We start from the raw sequence: 17,837 nt of genomic DNA on the forward strand, positions 1-17,837 counted from the left end.
AACAGAACACACTGATAATAGTTATTGTTCAAAATAGAGCTTCTATCAATAACCGTGCCCTTCCATGGTTAAAGAGCTGAAATTAGAGATGCTAGTCTCATCATTTCTCTTGGTCTCTTCTCTTGGTCTCTTTCTCTTGGTCTCTTTCTCTTGGTCTCTTTCTCTTGGTCTCTTTCTCTTGGTCTCTTTCTCTTGGTCTCTTCTCTTGGTCTCTTCTCTTGGTCTCTTCTCTTGGTCTCTTTCTCTTGGTCTCTCCTCTTGGTCTCTCCTCTTGGTCTCTTTCTCTTGGTCTCTTCTCTTGGTCTCTTCTCTTGGTCTCTTCTCTTGGTCTCTTCTCTTGGTCTCTTTCTCTTGGTCTCTTCTCTTGGTCTATACCATAAACACAAAAAATGGAAGAAAGATGGAAGAGGTGCAGAGAGGTCCAGAGAGCCAGGAAGCTTCCAGAGATGAGCCAACTAGAGTCCTCAAAGGATAACTGTGAAAAGGCCATTTCCAGTTCAGTTGATCAGTCATGTCCAACTCTTTGTGACCCCATAGATTGCAGCACGCCAGGCATCCCTGTCCATCACCAACTCCCAGAGTTTGATCAAACTCATGTCCATCGAGTCAGTGATGCCATCCAACCATCTCATCCTCTGTCCTCCCCTTCTCCTCCTGGCCTTCAATCTTTCCCAGCATCAGGGTCTTTTCCAAAGAGTCCGTTCTTCAAATCAGGTGGCCAAAGTATTGGAGTTCCAGTTTCAGCATCAGTCCTTCCAATGAATATTCAGGACTGATTTCCTTTAGGATGAACTGGTTGGATCTCCTTGCAGTCCAAGGGAGTCTCAAGTCTTCTCCAACACCACAGTTCAAAAGCATCAGTTCTTCGGCACTCAGCTTTCTTTATAGTCCAACTCTCACATCCATACATGACTAATGGAAAAACCATAGCTTTGACTAGATGGACTTTTGTTGGCAAAGTAATGTCTCTGCTTTTTAATATGCTGTCTAGGTTGGTCATGGCTTTCCTTCCAAGGAGCAAGTGTCTTTTAATTTCATAGCTGCAGTCGCCATCTGCATTGATTTTGGAGCCCCCCAGAATAAAAGTCTATCACTGTTTCCATTGTTTCCCCATCTATTTGCCATGAAGTGATGGGACCAGATGCCATGATCTTCGTTTTCTCAATGTTGAGTTTTAAGCCAACTTTTTCACTCTCCTCTTTCACTTTCATCAAGAGGTTCTTTAGTTCTTCTTCACTTTCTGCCATAAGGGTGGTGCCATCTGCATATCTGGGGTTATTGATATTTCTCCCAGCAAACTTGATTCCAGCTTGTGCTTCATCCAGCCCAGCATTTCTCAAGATGTACTCTGCATATAAGTTAAATAAACAGGGTGACAATATACAGCCTTGACGTACTCCTTTCCTGATTTGGAACCAGTCTGTTGTTCCATGTCCAGTTCTAACTGTTGCTTCTTGACCTGCATACAGATTTCTCAAGAAGCAAGTCAGATGGTCTGGTATTCCCATCTCTTTCAGAATTTTCCACAGTTTGTTGTGATCCACACAGTCAAAGGCTTTGGCATAGTCGATAAAAGCAGAAGTTTTTCTGGAACTCTCTTGCTTTTTTGATGATCCAGTGAATGTTGGCAACTTGATCTCTGGTTCCTCTGCCTTTTCTAAATCCAGCTTGAACGTCTGGAAGTTCATGGTTCATATACTGCTGAAGGCTGGCTTGGAGAATTTTGAGCATTACTTTGCTAGCGTGTGAGATGAATGCAACTGTGTGGTAATTTAAACATTCTTTAGCATTGTCATTCTTTGGGATTGGAATGAAAACTGACCTTTTCCAGGGTCAGAGGCAAGGAAAGAAAGACCTCTCTAAGATCCCTTGACTTATTGCTTAATCAATTGTGTGGATATATTTGAGTGTGCTGTTACCCAGAGCTTAAAGATTACGGAGTTTGGTTTCTAGAAATTATCTATAAACAGTACTTCCTTGGTGATTCAGTAGCTAAGACTCTGTGCTCCCAATTCAGGGGGCTCAGGTTCAATCCCTGGTCAGGGAACTAGATCTCATAAGCTGTGACTAAGACCCACCGCAGCCAAACAAATAAATATATTTTTAAAAGTTTAGATAAGGTCATGAGGATGGGGGCCTCATAATGGGATTAGTGCCTTTATGCAGTGAGACACCAGAGAATTTTTTCTCTCTCTCTGTACACACACACACATTGAAGAAAAAGTGTGTGAGCATGAAGTGAGTAGGCAGTTATCTGCAAGCCAGAAAGAGAACTCTCAGCAGAACCCAACCATGATGGCACCCTGATCTTGAACCTCCTCTAGCTCCCAGAACTGGGAGAAAATACATTTCTGTTGTTTAAGCTACTCAGTTTATGGCACTTGTATGCAGCCTGGGTGAACTGATACAGGTGAGTACTGTTGCTAATCCTTTTTCACATGAAGAAACTGAGCAACGGAGAGGTATCTCACTCAAGACAGGACACCAGGGACCTGAAGAGCTAGGATCCAAATCCAGGCAGGCTGTGTCCAGAGCCTTTACTCTTTACCACACTCACCAACTACCAACTTGTAATATCAGTACATGTGTGCTTACCACCTTTAGAGTCCCAAATCATTTCAAGAACTAGTTTAATCATTCTTCAGAACATTGTCCTATTTTTGTAGATGAGCAAATTGGCAGACTAAGTGAAACAGCCAAGGAGAAAACTCCAGGGATCAAGAGAACCAAGAATAGATTAAATGCAGCTAGGAATTTTCTGAACTGAGATTGTGTGAATGTCATGAGATCATGATTACCCACCACCGAGAATGACGTCTGATATAAAGATCTAAATCCATTTTTAAAAATATGTATTTATTTGGCTGTATTGGGTCATTGTTCCAGCACAGGGGTTCTTCAACTGTGGTGTGCAGCATGTGGGATCTTAGTTCCCTGACCAGGGATCCAACCAGAGTCCCCTGCATTGGAAGGCAGATTCTTAACCACTGGACCACCAGGGAAGTCCCTATAATCTATAACTGAATATCAAATAAATGGATCAAAATGTGATTTGAAACCTCAAAGTCACAGCAATGCTAGATAGTTCAGTTCAGTTCAGTCGCTCAGTCATGTCCAACTCTTTGCGACCCCATGGACTACAGCATGCCAGGCTTTCCTGTCCATCACCAACTCCCAGAGCTTGATCAAACTCATGTCCATCAAGTCAGTGATGCCATCCAACCTTCTCATCCTCTGTCGTCCCCTTCTCCTCCTGACTTCAATCTTTCCCAACATTAGGGTCTTTTCCAATGAGTCAGTTCTTTGCATCAGGTGACCGAAGTATTGGAGTTTCAGCTTTAGCATCAGTCCTTCCAATGAATATTCAGGACTGATTTCCTTTAGGATGGGCTGGTTGGATCTCCTTGCTTTCCAAGGGACTCTCAAGAATCTTCTCCAACACAGTTCAAAAGCATCAATTCTTTGGTGCTCAGCTTTCTTTATAGTCCAGCTCTGACATCCATACATGACTACTAGAAAAACCATAGCTTTGACTAGACAGACCTTTGTTGGCAAAGTAACATCTCTGCTTTATAATATGCTGTCTAGGTTGGTCATAGCTTTTCTTCCAAGGAGCAAGTATCTGTCTTCCAAGAAGCAAGCATCTACCTAGCAATGCTAGGTAGAATAAAATTTTATTCCTAACCATGAGCTTATTTATTAATTTATTCATTGTTTTATAGTTTATTTAACAGTTATTTAGAGGGATTGACTATGGATCAAGCACACAGTTCTGTTGGGTTATCCTTTTACAATTGGTAGTCCCTGAGACAGTGCACTTTGAAATACCTTGCCACTGGATATACTGGTACTTGAAATTCATCTTAAGTAGGTAAGATGCATCTTTGAGATTCAAGAGAAAGAGAGAGAAAAGCATAGATCCAAGAGAGGAAAAAGACTTACACCATTAATCAAAGCATGGTTTAAAATAATAGAATCAATAAATACAAAAGTTCATTTCTCAGCAAATCTTCTTGTCATTTTTTGTCTGATTAATTTAGTTTCTTCTGCTCCATCTGTTTTTTCTTCATGAGAATTAGTATTTTGGGTGGGAAATTATAGGAGTATAATGAAAAGTAGTTCCATAAATAATTCTTCTGATAAAAGAGTTGTATTAACTTTATTCCAGCCCCACACCTAAATCTGGGAGGCAATGAATCTTTCCCAGCACCACTGTAGCCTCTTTCTTCTAAATCTTGTTCTAAATCCCATCCAGAAGAGGCATTCCTTACATGGCCTGATCTGTTTATTTACTTTCATCCAAGCATATCTGGCTTGGGGGACCCTATAGTGTGGTCCATCACTTAATTGCAATATGAGATTTTGCACTGGTATTTTATTTCACCTAATAAAATGATGTTTGTAGATGGACTGTTTTGTTTTTTGAGTTATGTAGATATCATGGAATTGTACCACCCACAGTGTCCCAAATTCCAACATGCACAGATGCTCAATAAGTTGACCACCACCATCTACAGAGAAGTAATTAGCCAGCATCAGGTTGCACTGGATTCACTTTACTGCTCTCTGATCTTCCCTTAAATTGTTGACTTTTCTGTACATCATGAGTTAAAGCTATTTTTCAAATTTGGATACTTCTTTTTTCTTCTATTTTACAGCAATACTCTAGCTTACCTGCCTAGAGAAGAAATGCACACTTAAAAGAACAGCCATATTTTCAAAAATAGATGAAGTAAAAACAGAGCAATAAAGCATACATGCAGTTGATTTCTGTTGCTAGGGTGTTTCAGCCTTTCTGACTAACCCATGCTGCCTGCAGAGAGAAACAGGACCTTTGAGAGAACCATTGACAACTGTAAAGTCAAATGCCAATCGGACAAGTAAATAGCCAGTCTTACCGAAAAAGAGGGTCCAAAATTTCTGTATCTAGAAAAGACTTCTGTGTCAGAAAACACCTTTCAGAACAGGTGCAGAAAGCTGCCAAACTTGGTAAGACCATTTGGCTAACTAGTGAGTGTGTTGAGTTTTAGGAATAATGATAATAATGTTGGCATTATATAGTATTCTGTTCCTTTCTGAGCACACTGAGAGACAGAAATTGTAAGTCATCTGACTCAGGGCACATGCCAAACAGTGGAAGATCTGAGTCTTGAACTTAAGCAGTTTGCCTCAAGCCTTTGATCTTAACAAATACACTCTGCTGCTCCTTCTGTGAAAATCAGGATCTCAGAGTGGCAGAAACTGGAGTTATTTTAATAATAAAATAACACTGTTTAGCATGAACCATATGAAAGTGCCAGTATCTGAAGGCTTTTGACCTAACAAATCTGTAGTTTTATATTGTTCAGCCTCATAGTAAGTAAAACAAATGACTAAGCACATACTTGGAAGACTTCTGCTCCAGACTTCTGTGTTCTGGGCTGTATCTGGAGTCTGAGTGATTGACGGCAGCGAGAGAGAATCTGGAGAGCAGAGCTATTATCCAAGTACCTTTGCTAATCTTGATTAGTCCAGTTCATATCCATGGGCCTCAGTCTTTTCATCTGTAAAATGGATGAATCTCAGATTTTTTTTTTTAGACTTCAGTCCACTTTTGTCCAAAAACAACCTATGTCTCATTTGTCCCAATCACTCTCAATTTCCAGTGGCAAACAAAGCTGCTGGGGGATGAAGAATGTGACTATAAAAACAAATCGTGGGAGTGGGGAGGATTATGTTTACATATGCTTTAGCAAGGGGGCTATGTTTATCCCTGTTTAAAGATGATTTACCTTTGAGTATACATGTATCTTGCAGCCTAAGGATTGGGAAGTATTAGACCAAAATACATTTAATGCAAATATTGTATCACTAAGCGTTAACAAAATTGTAAATAGAAGAGATACTGATAAAACTATATAATTAAAAGCAAGAGTAGTACTAAGTCACAATAATGACACACTCAAGAAAACATTGAGGATGCAGTGACTTTTTCAAAAAAAGCAATTTGCCCTACAATTTCAGAATTTCCATCTCTGCCTGTGCAGTAGAGCTGTATGACATAGCCAAACACCATATGGCAGCTAGCCCTCCTGGAGGAATGCCAAACTAAAGTGCTTAATAAACTCTCATAACACACTAATTTGAGTACTAAATTAATGGTCCTTAACAATTCACTCAGCAGTTACTGGTCAGCAGCTCTTGGTAGAATGTGAAAATGAATACATACGAAACTGCAAGTGAACCAAAGAGAGTACTTATGTGGTGTAACTGTTATGACCTCATCTTTCCTTCCTAACTCCAGTCAACCAAATGTTGATATCCAACTCTTTCAAAGCCCCAGTTCACAATAAGAAATCCTCTGGAGAAGGAAATGGCAACCCACTCCAGTATTCTTGCCTGGAGAACCCCATGGACAGAGGAGCCTGGTGGGCCTTGAGGAGCCTTGGGGTCGCTAAGAGTCAGACAAGACTGAGCACCTAACACTTTTTACTTTCACTTACTCTAAAACTCAGGACGCACATATACAAAGTCACCCCCTTACACTGGTGCAGTTTGAGCCCCACGCCATGGTGCTAGGACAAGCAGGGGACTAGAGGCTCATACCTGGGCCAAATTCTGTGCACCCTTGGGATGCCCTACAAGTGTGTGTATGACAAATATACATAAATCTATTAATACTGATACATAACCACACACAGGTACCCGCAGTTAGAAAACTGAAATTTAGATTTTTATGAAACCACACTCTTACTATGTGCAATATCCTTTGATGTCTGAAAGTGTGAAAGTGAAAGTCGCTCATTCGTGTCCGACTCTTTGCGACCCCATGGACTATATAGTCCCTGGGATTCTCCAGGCCAGAATACTGGAGCGGGTAGCCTTTCCCTTCTCCAGGGGATTTTCCCAACCCAGGGATCAAACCTAGCTCTCCCACATTGCAGGCAGATTCTTTACCAGCTGAGCCACAAGGGAAGCCCAAGAATACTGGAGTGAGTAGCCTATCCCTTCTCCAGCAGATCATCCCAGCCCAGGAATTAAACCAGGGTCTCCTGCATTGCAGGCGGATCTCTACTATCTGAGCTATGAGGGAAGCCATTGATATGTCTACTCTTTTTTAAAAGAAAAATATTGATCATGATATACTAAGTTGATTTCACAACTCCATGAAGCGTTGTGATTTGCAATTTGAAAACCCCTACTGTTACAGAATGCTGTCCAGATATGAGTTCACCTCCACAGAAGTGTAGGAGCTTCTTATTCTTCTGTCTTAGAGACACAGAAATGAGATCCTCTCTGTTTAAAAACAAACAAATACAGGCACATTTGGAATTTCCTTGGATGATTGGGCCTGAAACTGTGAGTTGTAAGAAAGGATGAGGAAACGGGATAGTTAGCCTGAAGGAAAGAGGTGATGGCAGTGGAAGGGGAGAAAGGAGCTGAGAGAGTAAACAGCAGGTCTCCAAAGTCTCAGTAGCTCCCAGGGAAACCAGATGTTGGAGGGACTAGGCATTTATCTGTGACTCCCAAGAATGGATAGTTATCCAATCAGCCAGAGTATTTTTTGACTACGAGCTACTTACCAGCTTCTGTGCTAAAGATGGCAAGTAGAAAAATAATAGCAACTCCAGTCAGGTTATCTTTATGCAGAGAAATTCTGCTTTTCTAATAATGTGAATATGGTATGTATGCCTGACGGCTATAAAATAAATCTATAGAGATAACGATCGACAGTATCGAGAGATACTATTTTGTGACTCATATAGGCCCTTGTTTACCAAGGTTGCCATTTGATGTCAATTTCTTAATAGTTAAGCATTCACTTCCTTTTAGAAAGTGGTTCAGTTATGGAGAAGCAGATGTCCTCAGAGGTGAGCTGCAAGCTTACCAACTCCGCCAAAACCTGTCCCAAGGCCGCCCGTCCCTCATTCTGCTCCCCAGATGAAACATGAAACTGTCAAGGAGCTTCCAAATGAACTTTTAAAAAGCCCTTTTTAGAATTCTAGCTTTAGAAAAACTTTCCCCAAGAAAAATCATTACGCTTTCCTTTAATTTTAGATTATTCAGTTTGCAGAAAAGCACACACGATAATGAACACATGGTATGGCGCGGCATTAGTTGCTCGGTCATGTCTGACTCTTGGCGACCCCATGGACTGTAGCCTGCCAGGCTCCTCTGGCCATGGAGTTCTCCAGGCAAGGATACTGGAGTGGGTTACCATTTCCTACTCCAAATGAATACTGCCTTTGGATTCTCAGCAGCCTCTTTTAAACTCGGAAGTAAATCCATGAGAAGTTGTGATTCCCCCATCAATTTGCTGTATTGAAACTTCAATGTTAAAGCTCATTGGAAGTGATCTGTGGGCTTATTATTAATATATTGAAGCTACAGCAAGACATATTTTGGCTCAATATAAAATGAATTTTCTAAGCATAAGAGCTACCTTGGTAGGTAAGAAGTTCCCCAGTGGGTGAGACGTTCAAGAATAGTTGAAAGTCACCTGATAATCTGGTTGGACCAAGAGGAGAGATGTAACACAGAATTATTCCTTAGCTCTCTACCAATCTTAAGATTGTTGTTGTTGCTTAGTCGCTTAATCATGTCTGACTCTTTGCAACACCATGGACTGCAGTCCTCCGGGCTCCTCTGCCTTTCACTATCTCCCAGAGTCTGCTCAAATTCATGTCCATTGAGTCAATGGTGTTACCTAACCATCTCATTCTCTGCTGCCCCCTTCTCCTTTTGCCTGCAATCTTTCCCAGCATCAGGGTCTTTTCCTGAGACAGACTGTTTCAATTAAGTGGTGACTTCACCAGAAAAGAACTTTCTATAGCTGCCTTCTGAAATCATATCCCAAAATGAAAAATTATTTTCTCCTTAAATGATGTATTTTAAAAGAATTGGTTAGGTCTAAATTAATCAGTAAATATCATTTGGTCTCTCTGACAATAGAGTCACACCCCAGCAAAATCATATGATTAATAAGTTACTACTAATAACAACAATAATGACTGCCAATAATTTCAAATAAAAAATACTAATAACTGCAGTAAGTGTTCTTAAATAGCTAACATTTACTGACTGTTGTGCGACAGACACTGCACTAAGTACTTAAATGACACTAATTTAGTGATTACCTAGTAAGTATAACTCTTATTCTCATTGAGTGGATAAGAAAATTTCATATGTTGTGAACACTATATAACTCAGAGAGGTGCTCAGATGAGGCAGAACCATACTATTAAGCCACTGAGTATACTAACTCTAGAGAATTAACTCATAACCACTAGCCTATATATAATAAAAATTATTTAGGTGTTTCTGACTCTTATTAGTATGTTTTATCATCTAAATTATTTGGGAAAATCATATACATCATAGCTTAAACATCCAATCTTAAAATTTGAAATACTGTATCACAAATTTTCAACAATGGGCAATGTTATGTAATTTATAGTATACCTACTCAGTAAAGTTTTAAAGAATCATTAAAATGCCCTGGACAAGGAGCTGTTAAAACACAGGAAAATGCGTACACTTACAGCATTTGAAATAGGAAAGCACAAATTTTTTTGTGCGGTGTGATCTCAACTTCGTTAAAAACATTCATAGAAGGAAATAACTGTAAGTTTGATTGAGCTATTTTGTTCTACTTTTTTCTCTTCCTTTTTTCTATAATGAATCTGTGTCATTTCTGCAATTTAAAAAAAAGTTTGTTTTGTTTTATTTGGAGTTCTAAAAAGCAATTTAATTCTCAGACACAGGTTGCATGGCTTCTGATCTGACATTACGGTATATAAAGTATCATGCTCTCTTTTTTTAATGAAGATATGTTTAAATCTATTTAAAATCCTAAAAGATGATGTTGTTAAAGTCCTGCACTCAGTATGTCAGCAAATTTGGAAAACTCGGCAGTGGCCACAGGATTGGAAAAGGTCAGTTTTCATTCCAATCCCAAAGAAAGACAATGCCAAGGAACGTTCAAACAGCTGCACAACTGCACTCATTTCACATGCTACCTAGGTAATGCTTAAAATCCTTCAAGCTAGGCTTCAACAGTACATAAACTGAAAACTTCCATATGTACAAGCTGGATTCAGAGAAGGCAGAGGAACCAAAGACCAAATTGCCAACATCCACTGGATCATAGCAAAAGCAAGGGAATTCCAGGAAAATATCTACTTCTGCTTCATTGACTACAATAAAGCCTTTGACTGTGTGGATCGCAACAAACTGTGAAAAATTCTTAGAGACGGGAATACCAAACCACTTTTACCTGGCTCCTGAGAAACTTGTATGTAGGTCAAGAAGAAACAGAACTGGACATGGAACAATTGACTGGTTCAAAATTGGGAAAGGAGTACGTCAAGGCTATATGTTGTCACCCTGCTTATTTAACTTATATGCAGAGTACATCATGGGGAATGCTGGGCTGGATGAAGTGCAAGCTGTAATTAAGATTGCCTGGAGAAATATCAATAACCTCAGATATGCAGATAACACCACCCTTATGGCAGAAAATGAAGAGGAACTAAAGAGCCTCTTGATGAAAGTGAAAGAGGAGAGTGAAAAACCTGGCTTAAAACTCAACATTCAGAAAACTAAGATCATGGCATCTAGTTGCGTCACTTCATGGCAAATAGATGGAGGAAAAAATGGAAACAGTAACAGACTTTATTTTCTTGGGCTCCAAAATCACTGCAGACAGTGGCTGCAGACATAAAATTAAAAGATGCTTGCTCCTTGGAAGGAAAGCAGTGACAAAGCTAGATAGCAAGTTAAAAAGGAGAGACTGCTAACAAAGGTCCGTATTGTCAAAGCTATGGTTTTTCCAGTAGTCACATACAGATGTGAGAATTGGACCATAAAGAAGGCTGAGTGCTGAAGAACTGATGCTTTTGAATTGTGGTGCTGGATAAGACTCTTGAGAGCCCCTTGCACAGCAAGGAGATCAAATCAGTCAATCCTAAAGGAAATCAACCCTTAATATTCATTGAAAGGACTGATGCTGAAGCTGAATTTCCAATACTTTGGCTACCTGATACGAGGAGCTGTCTCACTGGAAAAGACCATAATGCTGAGAAAGATTGAAGGCAGTAGGAGAAGGGGACAACAGAGGATGAGACAGTTGGATGGCATCACCAAGTCAATGGACATGAGTTTGAGCAAGCTCTGGGAGATAATGAAGGACAGGGAAGCCTGGCAGGCTATAGTCCATGGGGTGGCAGAAAGTTGGACATGACTTAGCAACTGAACAACAAATATTTAAATATTCATATGTTCATTTAGCAGTAAGTGAATCTGTGTAGAAATGGGCAACTTAGCTTCACTGCAAAACACCCAGTTATTAAGCATAAAGTTTGCTGATTCTACTTTGCCCAGAATGGAGTATGAAGGCTCACAAGCTCCACAGAATTGACTCTTGCTGAGTTCCTTTATCAGTATTATTGAGAAGGATGATCCTGTAATTTTCAGCTCACAGAGAATTGTGAAGACGGGTTGGGCTGGTTTAAAGGACTTAATGTAAAGTGATGTGCTATATAATCAATTTTGACAACTCCTTCTAAGTGTAAACTGTCCCTAGGCTCCAGGTTGTCATGCCCAACTTCTGGGGCTAAGGAAGAGTAATTCCTGTATGAGGAAGCATGATTAACCTGGGGAGGATAGGGGTGCTTCTTTTTCAGGAAGGCTTGGGCTGTCTGTCCCATGCAGATGTCATTATTGTTTGACATATATTTTTGGATAACTCTACCTACCTTTGTTGTAGATTCATTAATTGTCACGTAAATGCCCCATGAAACTTATGGATAATAAGATCCCCTTTCCTTTTTTTGGCTTTGGATTTGAATGGAAATTACCCAGCATTAGACTTTGGCTTCCCTTGTGGCTCAGCTGGTCAAGAATTCACCTGCAATGTGGGAGACTTGGGTTCGATCCCTGGGTTGGGAAGATCCCGTGGAGAAGGGCAAGGCTACCCACTCCAGTATTCTGGCCTAGAGAATTCCATGGACCATGGGGTCACAAAGAGTCAGACATGACTGAGCGACTTTGACTTTCAGACTTTGTATTTAGAATCACTTTCAGAACAATTTTTTTTTTTTTGCTACCCCACATGGCATGTGGGATCTCAGTTCTGTGTGCCCTGCAGTGAAAGCTCAGATTCCTAACCACTGAACCACCAAGGAAGTCCCCAAATTAACTGTTAATATTACCCTTTATAGCATTCAGTGAACAGGACTAGGCCAAACTTCAGGAGAATTCAAGCCTTCTAACTGTCTGCTATGAAGTTGATGCACAAGAAAGATATGCTTATATATCCCTCTCCTGGGTGGAAATATTCCTAACCTATCGTTGTCTCCAGTAATATATTCAGAGATCTTCACAGTATAGTAACCTGGCAGCTAGCTACCTATCTAGCAGTTACAATGGTTATCCTTATATCATAGAAGGAAAGAATCAAAATCAGGGCAACAGTGTTCTACTCACCTTGATTTATACCTGGGCAAAGTAACTCTGCAGTACTACTTTGCCATCATGGATATATAAGTCCTGAAGTCCCTGCTCAGTTCAGTTTTAAAGTGGAGGAACCAGACAGGCTCCCAGAAACTAAATCTGTTTTGTGGAGGAGGAGTCTGTGATTCAGGCTTAAGCCAAGGGTGTTGCCTTTATGACATAGGTCATTACCGAAAGTAGGGTAGGGATGGCTTCTTGCCCAAGAGCTGTCAGATGTGTTCATGGATTTGTGCTGAGTCTTTCGTGATTCAGTAGAACCAGGCCATTAGAAATGCTACACTGGGTCTTAACAGTGGTACGTGCGTGGTCAGTCACTCAGTCATGACCGGCTCTTTGTGCCCCAATGGACCAAAAACCCCTTTGACCATGGCATGTCCCAGGCAAGAATGCTCTGCCCATTTCCTTTTCCAGGAGATCTTCCCAACCCAGGGACTGATCCCACGTCTCCTGCATTGGCAGATAGATTCTTTACCACTAAGCCACCTGGGAAGCCCCTTAATAGTGATACCTATAGCAAAACAAAGACCCCAAATATTTCAGGCCCATGTGAGAACGATCGGAATAAGAGGTGTGTAGAAGGTGCTGCAAGAATAGCAGGGTGGTCATTAATTCAGTCTGTGAAGTTTAGGAGGATCCCCAGTGGTGGCAGTGTTTGAAGGTGTGTTAGAAGAATGAATGGAGTCGGTGGACAAAAAGGAAGGAGGAGCTATCTGTGCAGAGTCACTAGTTCTTCAGAAAGAAGACAGTGAAAAGAGAGGCTGTCAGGAGAGCAAGACTGTGGAAGGAGTGGCTTGCTTCACTAAGATGTGAGCTTTATGCTGTAGTGGATGAGGTGCCAAGCAAAAGACTTTGATGAAGGAGAGATGACATGGGTTGACCATTTTAGAAAGAGCTCTGTGACAGCTGGTGTGGCTAATTCATTGACAGAAGGTAAGATGAGAGGGAGGGAAGCAGTTTAGAGAGAACCTCATTCATGTCAATGACAGTGGTGACAAAGAGGAATACACAGACATTCTAGAGAAAAGGTTTGGAGGTAGGATTGAGGGGATTGATTAATATCTCATTAGATATGGAATCAAGGTTTGAGGCTAAAGTTTATAACATGTTATGACATCAAGGAAAATGTCCTCTGAAATCCATGATTTTGTCTGAAATCTTCTCAAAACTATAGTATGAGATCTACTGTGTAATAGGTTTGTGGCATCTGACATTTGTACTAAATTTTTAACTTTCCAGAGCACTTCCTTTTCCTTGATCTCATTAAATATGCATTTTGACAGATGAGAAGACTAAGTGACTAAAAGCATTCCATTGGAATTGGCTGGGGTGAGACTAGAATCAAGTCTTCAGGCTCCCTAGTCCTGAGCTTTAAATCAAATCTCAAATCTGATAGTCTTGCACTCTGGGCCCCTTACCCTTTTTTTTTCTCTTTTGCATAGAAGGTACTCAAATGAGAAAGACTTTTTGACTCAAGGAGGAGGCTGGAAGTTTTGGAAAAGCCACAAAGAAAACTTGGGAGCTTTTAGGAAGGACGAGGCAGCCAGCAGATGGGCAAAGGGCAGCAAGTGACAGTGAGCATTCCAGGCCTTCCAGATGTCAGTGTTTTCATTGCTCAGAGTACAAATGTATCCTGTAGTGTTAGTTTCCCTGTAAACCTCATCTCTGCAAACCAGATGAGCCCTGGGAAGTGGGGAACGGAAGTAGGGAGGGACCACTGCTAATGGCTAAGAACGACAGGGACAGTAGCCTCTATTCAGGATGGTCCTTGAGTCCCTCAAGTCTATTCAGAGGGTCCTGTGTGGCCTATTAATGAGCACTGCACTCAAAATTGGTCCCCACACAGTCTCAACCAGGGAACAAGTAGATTTGTTGATCACGGTGGGCAAGATGGTCTATGCAGAGGCTATAGAATAAACTCATTCAAAACTAGCACAGCCACTATGGAGAACAGTGTGGAGATGCCTTAAAAAACTGGAAATAGAGCTGCCATATGACCCAGCAATTGCACTGTTGGGCATACACACCTAGGAAACCAGAATTGAAAGAGACACATGTACCCCAGTGTTCACTGCAGCACTGCTTACAATAGCTAGGACATGGCGGCAAACTAGATGTCCATCAGCAGATGAATGGATAAGGAAGCTGTTGTCCATATACACAATGGAAAGTTACTCAGGTATGAAAAAGAGCCCATCTGAGTCAGTTCTAATGACGTGGATGAAACTGGAGCCTATTGTACAGAGTGAAGTAAGTCAGAAAGAGAAACACCATTAGAGTATTTCAGTTCAGTTCAGTCACTCAGTCACGTCCGACTCTTTGAAACCCCGTGGACTGCAGCACACCAGGCTTCCCTGCCCTTCATATTAATGCATATATATATATATATAATTTAGAAAGATGGTAATGATGAACCTATATGTAAGACAGCAAAAGAGTCACAGATGTAAAGAACAGACTTTTGGACTACATGGGAGAAGGCCAGGGTGGCACAATTTGAGAGAATAGCATTGAAACATATATATTACCATACATAAAACAGATGACCAGTGCAAGTTCGATGCATGAAGCAGAACACTCAAAGCTGGTGCTCTGGGACAACCCAGAGGGATGGGGTGGGGAGGGAGGTGGGAGTGGGGTTCAGGATGGGGGGAATACATGTACACCCATGGCTGATTCACGTCCATGTATGGCAAAAACCACAACGATATTGTAAAGTAACTAGCCTCCAATTAAAATAAATAAATTAATTTTAAAAAGAATAAATTCATTCAATACGTACACAACCATGTGTAAGATAGTTAGTAGGAACCTGCTCTATAGCACAAAGAGCTCAGTTCAGTGCTCTGTGGTGACCTAGAGGGGTAGGATGGGGATGGGGTTGGGAGGGAGGCCAAAGAGGGAGGGGATATGTGTATACGTATGGCTGATTCACTCATTACAGCAGAAACTAACTCAACATTGTAAAGCAGTTATACTCAAATAAAAATAAATAAATAAACCCTTTCAGTTTGAAAGTGGAGTCTCAACCCTACTGAGCAGAGAAAATGGAGAGTCTTGGCCCCTGCAGACCAGAATCTCTCTATGAGAAATAATAATTTTGCAATGGTGGGAGAGTCATTTCGCAATTATCTCCTGTCCATGTTGGTGACTGGGAAGAGGCAAACACCTGTCTTAAACAAGGTAGACATCTGTGGGTAGGAAGAGACTTTTCATCTATAGGAGTTACTGTCTGTTTTGGGAGCCAAAACAGACTATGTTTTAGGATACCTGGAGAGAGAGAGGAAGAGGATTCTTGGTGAAAACTCTTCAATGCACTGTTATCTTTTAGGCGGATGTGGTCTCTCACAGGATTTGCAATAACTGCCTTTGCAAGTGGAAGTGATCAGCTTCCACTTGCAAGTGACTGCCTTGGAAATGGTGAGCAAAGAATGGTACTTAATAGAGACGTGTTCTGTGATTGTACAGCCCTCATCCTTCTGGGGGTTTCACTGATTATCTGTCTCTGTGTGGACTCCTAGCTGCAGCCTCAGGGACTCACCTGATTTCAGTGTATTCCTTTGTCATCTAGAACTATGGTTGACAGTCAATACTAATTTTAAAAAAAAGTATTGCTTTTAAGGAAAAATTTTTTCTAAAAACAACTTTTTATTTTGTACTGGAGGATGCCTACTGTGCTAAGTCACTCCAGCTGTGTTGGACTATTTGCAACCCGATGGATTGTGGCCCCCCAAGGCTCCTCTGTCCATGGGATTCTCCAGGCAAGAATACTGGAGTGGGTTGCTGGGCTTTCCTCCAGAGTGGCCAATTAACAATATTGTAAAATTTCAGGTAGACAGCAAAGGGACTTGCCATAAATATACATGTAGTTTTTTCTTCTTTTTACTTTTTGTCCTAATATTTTCATGTGGGGTGGGAAAGAAGTCCATAGAGAAAAATATACTTTTATACCCAGAGGTGTGCTTTAAACAGACCGTGTTGTTTCGTTTTATGACCCAACCTAAAACCTCGAGATTCCCACAACTTTCAAGCCCATCAAGGCCGCCATTCCATCAAGGCCAGTTCGAAGTGTCAATGATAATCTCATTTTATGAAAACCCCTCTCCAAGCAGTTGAGCCAATTCAACCCCTTAGTTCTGTTTTCCCAGTGATAATTTGTTTCTGAACATGTTTTCAACTGATTTTTAAAATAAAACATTTACACTGAAATGACTCCCCATCTTAGGTGAGTTTGATTGATTTCTATTAGAGTTAAAAAAAAAAAAAAAACATAGGATTTCTGAGCCTGTGCACTCTTAGTTTGATAAATGAAGTAACAGGGATAAAGGGTAGGTGGTTACCATGGTGACCATAACATCTGATTTGCATAGCAACAGATAGGGCAAAGTAACAGTGCTATACTAAGCTGAACTGTAATGATGATCAATAGTTCCAGAGAGGAAATTTAAATGTCTAGGCTCTACTTAGCAACTGATCAGTCAATCAATACATGAATAGCAGTATCTACACCTTAGCTTCATACGCATGTACCGTACAGATCAAAACAGAAAGAAAATTGCAGCCTATGTGAAAATTAAAAGTCCTTAAGCATATTCGGAAAATACTTTTAGGTGAAAATAAAAATCATTCTTATTTCCAGATTTTAACTATTCATCCTCAGAATATCAGGATAAGTTTAAACTACATTGGTGTTAGAAGATTTCAAGGTTTAAAAGAAATGGAAAGAGTTGTTGATCTTTCAGGCTAAGGGGATCTAGTTTCTTGACTTGGAGTTGTCACACAAAAAGATAAACTTAGAAGTTCTGCATCCCTAAACCATCCCTTTTTGAATACTCTTCCTGCCTAAAGGCTGATGTAAGCAAGCACTTCCTGGCCTGTGGGAGCCGGCAGATTCCAGCCTGCCAGCTGAAGAATTAACTCTACAGTGCGAATAACTTTGTTTACTCACTTCTGCATTTTAAAAGAAGATACTGACTAGCAACTTCAGTATTGGAATTTCAAATACTAGCGGCCAAGCTGGACGGTGGGATGGGACTGGGGGTTAAGAAGTCTTCCGGGCTCCCTCGGCAGACTCCCCGGGCAGGCGTCCACGTCCACTACCTTTCCAGCACTAAGGCATTTTTTAGATGAGAAGAGAAAAAAGAAAGAGAGAGAGGTGAGTGAAACAGTCAACATCTGGAAAATGATTTGTAACTGCTTTTAAAAGGGTGGAATGGGGAAAGTAATCCCGTCTCTTAAATTGGCCCTTTTGTGTTGCAAAGCATCTCAAACTAGCTCTGCCACTAGCCTGAGCAGGCGGCCCCACCTGCTTCACTCCTCAGAGGATTTGGCCCCAACTCAAGAGCGTC

At 40.9% G+C, this 17,837-nt stretch overlaps 1 protein-coding gene across 38 annotated transcripts in view; it reads left to right on the forward strand.

The window, feature by feature from the left end:
• DLG2 (discs large MAGUK scaffold protein 2) overlaps positions 1-17,837 on the forward strand; it is a 2,369,976-nt gene that overhangs the window by 2,072,690 nt on the left and 279,449 nt on the right. The gene's annotated exons all lie outside the window — the stretch shown is intronic.

The sequence above is a fragment of the Ovis aries genome, chromosome 21 (assembly GCF_016772045.2).
Source record: "Ovis aries strain OAR_USU_Benz2616 breed Rambouillet chromosome 21, ARS-UI_Ramb_v3.0, whole genome shotgun sequence".
In the NCBI taxonomy this organism is placed as follows: domain Eukaryota; kingdom Metazoa; phylum Chordata; class Mammalia; order Artiodactyla; family Bovidae; genus Ovis; species Ovis aries.